This window comes from Rattus norvegicus, chromosome 1 (assembly GCF_036323735.1).
Source record: "Rattus norvegicus strain BN/NHsdMcwi chromosome 1, GRCr8, whole genome shotgun sequence".
NCBI classification, from domain to species: domain Eukaryota; kingdom Metazoa; phylum Chordata; class Mammalia; order Rodentia; family Muridae; genus Rattus; species Rattus norvegicus.
This window is the reverse complement of record NC_086019.1, coordinates 93,079,092-93,090,380: the sequence shown is the minus strand read 5'-3', so window position 1 is coordinate 93,090,380 and position 11,289 is coordinate 93,079,092. Positions and strand designations below refer to the sequence as shown.

Genomic DNA, 11,289 nt, shown 5'->3' with positions numbered 1-11,289 from the left:
GTGCTTTTTATTTAAACTGTGAGGTAACTGCTCACAGGTAAAGGTGGGAGCTGAACCAAATGGATGCTGGGAATGTATGGCCATCGCCATGGCAACAGACGCACAGGTCCCTGTCGCTTGTGGGTGACGTCACTGCTGGGTTCGGAGGCATAAGCTGGTTCCTGATACCAACAGTGTCCATCACAGACAACTACTCGGAGGCAAGTCTAAGCCAGTACAGTCTTTATTAGGCACCTGGGGACTTTGCTGGGAGTTTGGAATCCCAGTGTAGCAGAGTCTTTCTCAAGGTGATCTTTTAACCACAAAACCACATCCTGGGTTGACATACTTGAGTTAACAAGAACAGTTAGCCAGAAGCAGAACTATAGAAGCAGAAAAAACAAGGTTTGTACATCTAGAGGCTTTCCCGGAACTATGGACTTGGATGGATTAGGCCTTTGTTTTCGTTTGGCCGGTGGTGCTGCCTGGGTGCACAGTTTTACAACCTGAATGGTACCTATAGCATGGTACCTACAGTTGTGGGGGGGCTGTTACAACACTATTTCTGGGGAGATATCGGGAAATGTCTACTCACCCCAGATAGAGAACCGATGACAAACCAAAGTACAGAGAGTGACAAAGTTCAACTTGTGACTCAGTGGGTTTCATTAGAGTTACTTACTGGAGAAGACATGAGTCAAAGACATTGCTGAAGCCCACCCCCGCATGGGTGACAGCTCGCAAAGCTGGGAACCTGGAGTGTGCTCCAGTACACAGTCATGAGGCAGCCAGTGTGTGTGTGTGTGTGTGTGTGTGTGTGTGTGTGTGTGTGTGTATGCGTGTGTATTTGTGTGTATGTGTGTGTGTATGGGTATGTGTGTGTGTATGTGTGTGTATGTGTGTTAAAAAACCAAGGGTATTAGCTCTGACTGCCGTGAGACATAAGGATGCAGGATGTGGAGTAGAAGTGTGTGGAAGTTTGAATAATAGTGTTTTCCTTGGCCAGACAGTGGTGACGCACACTTTTAATCCCAGCACTTGGGAGGCAGAGGCAGGTGGATCTCTATGAGTTCTGGGACAGCATAGGCTATACAGAGAGACCCTGTCTTGAAAAAAACAACAAAAAAACAAAAACAACAGCAACAAATAAAGCCAAACAAGCAAACAAACGAGCACGTCCCCGTAGACTTACTTGAATTCTTTGTCCACAGTTACACTGTTTAGGAGGTGTGGCTTTGTTGGAGGAAGTTCTATCACTGGAGGGAATATTCGAGAGTTTAAAAGGCCCACACCATTTCTGGTTTGAGATGTGAGCTCTCAGTTCCTGCTGCCATGACAGACTCTTCAGAAGCCGTAAGCCCAAGTAAACCCTTCCTTCAATACACTGCCTGGGGCCCTGGCGTTTTATCACAGGAACAGGAAAGTAACTAATCCAGGGTGACATTTCTCCAAACCCAGACCCTATTTTTTAAAAGGAGGGTGGGGTGGGGAATGAACCTGTGATTCTGGCCTTCAGGTTCATAAAGAATTGGAGGCTAGCCTGGGATACATAGCAAGATGCCCACCTTGACCTAAAAGCCCCTAAGATTGGATATATGAATGTTATTGAATAATAATATACTAGTGTTTCATTATGTAGCTCTGTCCGGCCTGGAGCTTACTATGTAGCCTAGGCTAGCCCCAAACTCTTAAGAGATTTGCCTGTCTCCCGAGTGTTAAGACTAAAGGTGTGCACTACGATACCCGGCTTATTTATCTTTAAGTTACACTTTACGAATTTGAGTATGTATGAATGTGTATATGACTGTGTGTGCATGTGTGTGTGCATGTGTGCGCACACATGTACATGTGGGCAAAAGTGCTCGAGAATCATAGTGTGTATGTGGGGGTCAGAGGACAATTGTGGGGATTCGGCTCTCCCCTTCCACCATGTGTGTGGGCCCCAGGGATGGAACCGAGGTCATTGGTTTTGTCATCAAGGGGCGTTACATGCTGAACCATCTTCATGGCCCAAGACAAGCTTTAAAGGTGAGAGCAGTGGCCCAGGGGCTGAAGGGCTACCTCAGTGGTAGAGCATGTGCCTGCTGTGCTGAAGGCAGTGGTTTGCACTCTCAGCACTACATCATCAACAACAACAACTACAGCCACCTGGATGAGCCCTGCAGCATGGCTTTTGAAAGAAGGACTGGGTGAGGTGAAGAAGGGCCGGCCTCATGGAGCCTCCTCCCAAAGGAGTCCTCCTCTCCATAGCCAGCAGGACTCGGGTCTACTTGGAATATCCAAATGGAACAGAAGACAGCATCCGGACGCTAGGCCAAGGGGCAGCTCGGAGGAACTGATCATGGTAGGGTACCATAACCAACCGTATTGACCCACTGAAACCAGCCTTTCAGAGAAGTCACTAAAAAGTGGTTCCATTGGTTACAAGACCCTGGCAATTCCTCAGCTATGAGAGTGATTTTATGGGGTTTTGTTTGTTTATTTTTGTTGCTTGGTTGGTTGGCTTGTTGAGACAGGGTTTTCCTGTGTAGTCCAGGCTGTCCTGAAACCCACTCTGTAAACCAGGCTGGACTTGAACTCAGAGATCTACCTCCCTCTGTCTTCTGAGTGCTAGGATTAAAGGCTGCACCACCACTGTCCGACTATAGTTACTTTTAAAAAGGGAGACTCTTTATTTCTTGCAGGTGTACATGGAATTTTCTTGGGAGGAAGTGGCATGTCTGGGGTTACTTTAAAATAATCCAGCGGATGGGGCTCCGTGGTTAAGAGCACCGACGGCTCTTTCAGAGGACCTGGGTTCCCAGCTCTCAAATAGCACCTCACCATCATCTGTAATTCCAGTTTTGGGGATCTGATGCTCTCTTCTGGTATCCATAGGTATCAGGCATGTATGTGTGCCCAGACACACATGCAGACAAAACAAGCATACACATAAAATAAAATTAAAATAAAAAGTAACCCAGTGGGGCACTGGTGGAAGGATAGATTAAAAACAATATCAGCAATATAACAAGATGGATGCTGTGATTGTACCACTAATCCAGGCACTTGGGAAGTAGAGACAGGAAGATGGAGAGTTTGAAGTTGGTCTAGACTACATAGTGAGACCCTGTCCTAAAAAAATAGGTAAGGACTGGAGAGATGGCTCAGTGGTTAAGATAAGAGCACTTGCTGCTCTTCCAGAGAACTTAAAGGACCTGAGTTGTTTGTTTCAAGCACCCACTGACAACTGCCTGCTACTTTACTTACTTTCTTTCTTTCTTTCTTCCTTTCTTTCTCTCTCTCTCTCTCTCTCTCTCTCTCTCTCTCTCTCTCTCTCTCTCTCTCCCTCTCTCCCTCTCTCCCTCTCTCCCTCTCTCCCTCTCTCCCCTGTTTCTCCCTCCTCCCTCCTTCCCCTTGTGGCTAGACACATAATTAAAAATAAAACCAAAATCTTTAGAAGGTAAGATAAATACAACAGACCATGCATGACGTAGAAAGATGAAATTATAGCAAAATTAACTTCAAGAACTGGCGCATGACTCAGTGGTGGAGCCCCTGCCTAGAATCTCCAATGAGGAGCTGGGGGCGTGGCTCAGTGGTAGAGCCCCTGCCTAGAATCCCCCAGTGAGGGGCTGGGGGTGTGGCTCAGTGGTGCAGCCCTTGCCTAGAATCCCCCAGTAAGGGGCTGGGGGGGTGGCTCAGTGGTGCAGCCCTTGCCTAGAAACCCCCAGTGAGGGGCTGGGGCGTGGCTCAGTGGCAGAGAGCTTGCTTAGCATGCTGGAATGTTGGGAACCATGCTGATACAAAGCTTTTCCTGAAGCCCTGATGTATGGAGAAGGAAACCAGGAGTATGCCTGCCAGTAATGGTCTGGTTCCGGGGCCTTGTGGGAGCTGCAGTTTTGGATCCTGGAAACCTAACTTTTCCCCTCTCAAGGGCTATGGCTATCAGCCACAAGACCGCTGTGATGTGCTTATGACGTCCTGGGTTCCTCTTGTGCAACAAGGTTTGATTAGCTTCGCGCTGACTTCTTCCATTGTGTGACAGTTTTCTGCTGACTCTGTCCACTCCTTCCCCTGCCAACAGTACGTAAGAGGCTGTGTTGCTTAAGAACCCTGCTGCTTGAGTCATCAGTTCAGGCAGACCTCCGGATCCCAGCTTTCTGTCCTGTTTGTTTTCTCATCCCTGATCCTTCCTGCTCCACATCCTGCCTTTTATTCCTGTAGGATCAGCTTAGTGGAGTTCCTTGGTTTCATCGTCCCTGCCACAAACAACAACAAAAACAGAATTCCCAACTAATTGGCCTTAATTGGAAGGTCCAGCGCTGGGCAGAATGAGTGTTCTGATGAGCTGAGCCGAGGAGGTTGGCTGTATAGGCATGAAAAGACCGAGGGAACAAACGAGTACTGAAAGCCAGCGAGATGGCTCAGTGGGTAAAGGGGCTTGCAGCCAAGCCTGATGACCTCATTCTGATCACTGGGATCGGCCAGATGTCCTATGACCTCCACAGGTATGCTGTGGCATTTGTGCACACAGACATATAGCACCCCTCCACTTCCCCACACTAAACAAGTAAACATAATAAAAATAATACACATTAGAAAAAAGATAGATGGAAGCTGGGTGTCCAGCTTTTAATCCCAGCACTCGGGAGGCAGAGGCAGGTGGATCTCTGAGTTCAAGGCTAGCCTAGTCTACAGAGGGAGTTCCAGGATAGTTAGGGCTACACAGAGAAACCCTGTCTTGGGAAAAAAAGGTTGATGGGTTCAAAGTTCACAGTTTCTCTCCATATAAAAATAAAAACAGGGCTGGATAGGTGGCTCAGGGGTCAAGAGGACCATGAATCCTAGCACTCATGTCAGGGGGCTCACAAGGGCATATAATTCTGTCTCCAGAGGGTCTGATGCCCTCTTCTGGCCTCTTTGGGTATTCATTCGTGGACACACGCACACACACACTCTCTCTCTCTCTCTCTCTCTCTCTCTCTCTCACACACACACACACACACACACACACACACACACACACACAAACTCTACTCTTTTTGTCTGTAGAATTTTTATTCATTTTACATCCTGAACACAGCCCCTCTCACTCCTCTCTTCCCAGTCCCACCCCCACTGCCCCCACCCCTTCTCAGATATGGGGAGCCCCCCTTGGGTACTACCCTACCCTGGGGCATCCAGTCCCAGCAGGACTATGCACATCCTTTCTCACTGAGACCCATCCAGGCAGTCCAGGTAGGGAAGGGGATCCAATGGCAGGGAACAGAGACCAAAACAGCTCCCGTTTCCCGCTCCACTTGTTAGGGGACCCACAAGATAAGCAATGCTGCATATTTGGTATACATCACACAAACACTCTTACACACACATTCTCTCTCTCTCTCTCTCTCTCTCTCTCTCTCTCTCCCTCCCTCTCCCTCTCTCTCTCTCTCTCTCACACACACACACACACACACACACACACACACACACACACACACACGTACAACTAAAAACATTTTTCTTTTGTAAGCAAAAGAGAGCAGATGTCTTCTGTGCCCACGAAATCCGTCCCATGTGGGAATGCAGCCATTCTCTGTCCTCATTTCTTGAATTAACCAATTCGGTTCGTGTTTCAGCATGGGGAATGCCGCGTTGGTCTGGCCAGTTGGTTCTGATGAAGGAAGTGGATGCAAACCAGAAGCCTGTCAGCCACCTGTAAATCTGATTTGACAATCCCAATAAACATACACGAGAGGGTGATTAGCTCCCTTAATCACCAGGAAAACACAAATTGAAACTATTACACACGCCCAGATGTCAAAACAAACAAACAGTTTTTATTGCTGGGGCAAGATGAGATACTCACTCTCCTCTGACTGGAGCATGAGTGGGGTTGGAGATGCCGGCTTGCAACATTGTCAGGCAGTTCCAGACCTCAGCTGAGCAGGTGCTCTGCCCCTGGCAGGGCCTGCAGTTGTGCTATCACATGCCGTGCATGTGTGCCTATCAAGATTCTAGATCGTTCGCCTCGGTCTTATTTTTCACAGGCTTAAATGGAACAAACCAATGTCTGCCCACGGTGGATGGTAAATCAATACTCCGCAAGCCACAGGAGCTGACAAATACAGTGGGAAGGAGCGCAGACAGCTAAGGTTAAGGAGATAAGCAAGACAGAGCAAGGAAGACACAGTTCAGGGCAGGAGGTGCTCTTCTGTCTTTGGAAATGGAGGTTTGCTCTGCAGTCCTGGCTGGCCTGGAACTCACCTACTGTGCTTGGTGCATGAGAGACAAGCACTCTACCAACGGAACCATGTCCTCTTGTGTTTCCGATTCCCCATAACAGATATCAGAAAACAGGTATGCTGTGTCCACATACTCACAGTCTAGGCTTCAGTGATTCCTCTGTGTGGCGAATCTCCCACACGGCATAGGATTCTTCAGCCGGCACCTGCTGGGTGTCCTCTAATTCAGTTCAGTCTCAACACTGTCTGCCTTGGAAATAAAGCCTTTGGACACAAGACTGTCTTCTACCACAGATGGCCATAAGAAGCCCTGGTGCAGTGAGCAGTGAGGGCTTTGCATCAGTTGGTGTAAGTTGAGGTTACCATGCACCTCTACTAATTTTATAGGTTAGCTCACAGACCTCAGGAAAACACTTTAGTTTATCCTTCCTTGCCTCTGTCCCATTTCAAACATTTCTTCTTCTTCTTCTTCTTCTTCTTCTTCTTCTTCTTCTTCTTCTTCTTCTTCTTCCTCTTCCTCTTCCTCTTCCTCTTCCTCTTCCTCTTCCTCTTCCTCTTCCTCTTCCTCTTCTTCTTCTTCTTCTTCTTCTTCTTCTTCTTCTTCTTCTTCTTCTTCTTCTTCTTCTTTTTCTTCTTCTTCTGTGTGAGGTACATCATCATCATCATCATCATGGTACTGTGTGAAGGTGAGGTACACGTACAATGTATGTGTTTGTGTATACACATGTGGGTGTCACTGCAGGCATGCCTGTGTTCCCTCATGAAGGCCAGAGGACATTTTTCAGGAATTGGTTCTCTCTTTCTGCCATGGATTCTGAAAACCTAGGGACTGAGCTCAGCCTCTCAGACTTGCATGGCAGGCATTTTAACCTGCTAAGCCATATCACTGGCCTTCCTCCCCGCACACCCTCTGAGTCAGGGTCTCCCTCCTTAGCCCAAGCTGGCCTTGAACATGAGGCAATCCTATCACAGCATCCCAAGTGTTAGGATTACAACAACTTAAATGGTTTCTGGACTTTGATTCATATAAAATATCAACGTTGGCATTTGTGGGTTTTTAAAAGATTCATTTAAAATATATCTGTATTCTTCTTCTTCTTCTTCTTCTTATTATTATTATTATTATTATTATTATTATTATTGACGTGTGCATATGTGTCTGTGTATGTGCATGTTGTCCAAAGAGGCCAGAGGAGTGTTAACTCCCGAAGCTGGAGTTTCTGGCAATTGTGAGCTTCCGGATGTAGGTGCTGGGAAGCAAGCTCAGACCCTGTGAAAGAGCAGCACACTCTCTTAGCTACCGCAGAACGCTGACGGGTGTGAGCGTTTTGCCTCTATGTATAGGTGTGCTGTGTGCTCAGAGGTCGGAAGAGGCTGTTGGATTCCCTGGAACTGAAGTTGCTGACAGCCCATAGCAGATGCTGAGAATGTCCCCAGCCATACGGCTGCCATCTTCGGGAGTCCTGCCTGCTGAAGATCACTGCAGCTGGGCTTGTTGACTGACTGTGGTGTTCTTTCACAGAAGGAGGAGGTGGGGAACATCATGGGACCCTCACCTGAGTATCCAGTTGAGTATAGGTGCATGCGATTCTGCCCTAATTGCACATGGTCTTGGGATCTTGAGGGAAGGGCTAGAGGATACACATTGGAAATGTTTGGTCTGTCCTCCTCCCTCTCCCCCAGACTGAGGTGCATAGTTTACATATCACAGTCGACCTAGCCTCCATGTTCTTCCGGCATCCCTTAGTCCCTACCTCGAATACCCTGCCCCCAACTTTGAACTTTCCAGCCCAGGTGCTGGGTTGCCCTTTCCCCAGAGGCACCTCCCTATATAAGCCAGACCCCCCACTTTCCCCTCTCCCCCTCCCTTCTTCCTCCTCTTCCCTTCCCTCTCTCCTTCTCCTCTTTTCTCTTCTCTCTGTGTGCTCCTCCCCTCCCCCTGCCCTGTGACTCTCCCGGCCTCAGTCCTTGGGGCCAATGAACCTGCCTTTAATCTAATCCAATCTGGCTTGAATTGGCTCATTTCACTGGCCGAGAAATAACCTATAGGGGAGATCCATCTATCCAGCCTTAGGAAGTCACATTCTACATCACTTGCAAGCCTTCCAGTGTGGCTGCTTTGGGGCCATCCATGTTCTTGCCAATGACCCTTGCCCATTGCACTGTAACTAAGCCTAGTAAACAAACTCATTGGCTCCCTCAGAATGAACTCTGAAGAACTGTACTTGGCTATGTCACTGGGACTTGGGAGGAGCCTAACAGAACCAGCCCACAGGCTGAAGAGGAGGTTCAGATGGCTCAGGTGTTGAGAGCATTTGTTTCTTTTGCAGAGGGCCTGGGTTTGACTCCCAGCAACTACTTATCAGTCCAGTTCCAGGGGGTCTGATGCCCTCTCTGACCTTTGTGGAACCCAGTCTCTCTGCAGGAGCTACAAGCACTTCTAACCACTGAGCCACCTCTCCAGATTATTACTTAAGTTTATAACAGAAAATACTTTCATCTGGGTGGTTGAAGGCTATGTAACTCTTACAGGCACAATATGGCAAAAAGTTCATTAGAAGTTTAATTCCTCTCTCTTTTTTTTTTTTTTAATATTTGACTCTTTGATACAGGGTCTCATGCATAGCCCAGGTTGGCTTCAAATTTGAAATGTGGCTGAGGGCGACCTTGAACACCTAACCTTCGTATCTCCACATCCTAAGTGGAAGGACCACTCATGTGCCACAACGCTCCATTTATGCAGCACTGAGGAGCCATACCAGGGCTTCCTGCAGGCCAGGCAAGCCAATATCTCAGCTGGGTATATTGTTTTATAAATGAATATACAGTGTTCACACCCATGAATGACATCCATAATTTGCCTAAAGGACAGACGACATTTATATAGGACTCCTAAACGTGGATCCTTTTAAAAATGTCCTTGTTTGTTTGTGTGTGTGTGTGAGTGTATTCCTGTGGAGGTCTCTGCCTGGCATGTCTGCAGAGCTCAGAGAACAACCCTTGGGAGTTTTTTCTCTCCTAGATCTCTGTGAATTCCAAGGATAGAATTAGGACTCAGACTTTGGAGGCAAGCTCCTTATTGACTGTCTTGACAATCCTAAAAATAATTCTTTTCAAGAAAAGATCTATGTTATTAGATTAACATTGATCAATGAGTTATTTATTGGGACTTTTTGGAGATATTTACAGTTGTGGGATGTTTGATCCTACTGTGAGCCCCAAGATTGTGCTATTTAGTGAAAACATCTGTTTCTCATTGTGCTCAGCCCTTAGCACATACCTTTAATCCCAGACAATGTAGGTTGGGGAAGGTTCGTTTGTAGAAGGAAGCACCCATGTTTGAAAGTGAGTCTGATTGAGTGGCAGACAAAGTGAGGACTCAAAGAAAGATTTGACCCAACAGGATCTGCCCAGCTCTCATGAGGAGAAAGAGAGGAAAGGGAAGCTACGTAAGAGAGCAGCACAGAGATGGAGAGAGAGAGAGAGAGAGAGAGAGAGAGAGAGAGAGAGAGAGAGAGAGAGAGAGAGAGAGAGAAAGAAAGAAGGCAGTTTGACTGGGACCGTGCAGAGGCAGGTTGCAGAGAGAACAAGCTGGACACAGATGAAGACAGAAGGAGCCAGAGGATTAGAACAGATGGCAAGAGATAGTTTGAGGACAAACAGAGCAATCCAGGAGACACCCAGAGATCCAGAGATGCCAGACTGACTAAGTCAGAGGAGTTGAGGCAGAACAGCTGAGTTGACCAGCCATCCAGAGAGCAGAAAGAACAGGAAAGGGTGGTCTTATTCAGCAGTGAGTCTCAGGCTGAAAACATTCTAGGCCTAGATAAGATCATACAGAGACTAGAAGCTTCCAGGACTAGGCCTAGGTTAGCAGACAGAGGCAGTCAGCCTAGGAGACGACAATTACATCAGGAGAATAAAAGTTACATCTTTATATGTATTTACTATGTGAATGTTGGAGAGCCGCCTCCCCCCCCAACACACACACACCTTAAAATGTACAAAATCACATTTTTCCAGAGCAGCGATATCCCTGTGGCCTATTCTGACATGTTTGTTTATTTGTTCTGAGAAAAGCTTCTCACTTAAAACTCACAGATATCTGTGGTGGAGTCTTGCCTCCTGTGTGCTGGGGTTAAAATTTGTGTGCTTGCTAACGTGTCCAGTTTGCTTGCTTGGACGCCCTATGTTGTCAAGAACAACCTGAACTCTGGTCCTTTTACTTCTACGTCCCAAGTGTGGGACTTCACAGATGGGTCCGCTATAGCCTGCATATTCTTACATGATTGGGAATTGGCTGTAACTAGGAGAGAGGGAAATGTCCACATGGGGCAGGGGGAGTGTGTGTAGGGCAGGTGGGCGGGGGGGGGGTTGTGGAAGTGAGGAGTGGGGGTGGTACGGGATAGGGGATGGGGGTGGTAGGGGTGATGAGAGATGGGGGATGGGGAAGAGGGGTGAGGTGTAGGGAGGTAGGGGAGGTAGGAGTTGGAAGAGTGGGGAATAGGGGGTGGGGTGGGTGTGGGTGGGTGTCCTGTGATCTCAGTGTCATAGTTCTTTAATATTACAGTTCTTTTAGACAACATTCGATGAAGCAGCTCTCTCACATGGTATTCAAGGAGACAGCTGTGCATATCCATTTTATCCAAGGTAAATAAGGACTATAAAACCTTGGAGGTGGGAAGGGGTTCTTCTTAGGGTGAAGTTTCATTGGCTGGGGTTTAAGGTTCGGGGGTGGGTGGGGGGGGAACCTCATTTGCATGGAGAGGCGCACCAGGAAGTTGAACCTGCCATGACATTCCTCAGGTAGGGTGTGGGGGTTGGGGCTCCCCAGATAAGAGGAAGCCCTGCAGGGAAAGAGACTCCTCCATTTTGGTGGAGCTCAGGGGAACTGTCTGGACATGGTAGACTTAGACCTTACTTAGCAGGTTTCCCAACACTGATGTGGTGGATGGGCCTGCCTCATGCTCCCGCACCAGCCTTCTCCACCATGGTGGGACAGTATTCATAGATACAGACACATAAACATACCCAGACACTCATAGACCCACACAGACACACATGGACACACAGACACACATAGACCCACACAGACACACAC

The 11,289-nt window shown here is 47.7% G+C and overlaps 1 protein-coding gene across 1 annotated transcript in view; it reads right to left on the bottom strand.

The window, feature by feature from the left end:
* Positions 1-11,289, bottom strand: part of LOC103689966 (MARCKS-related protein-like) — a 980,777-nt gene that overhangs the window by 958,259 nt on the left and 11,229 nt on the right. The window lies entirely within an intron of this gene.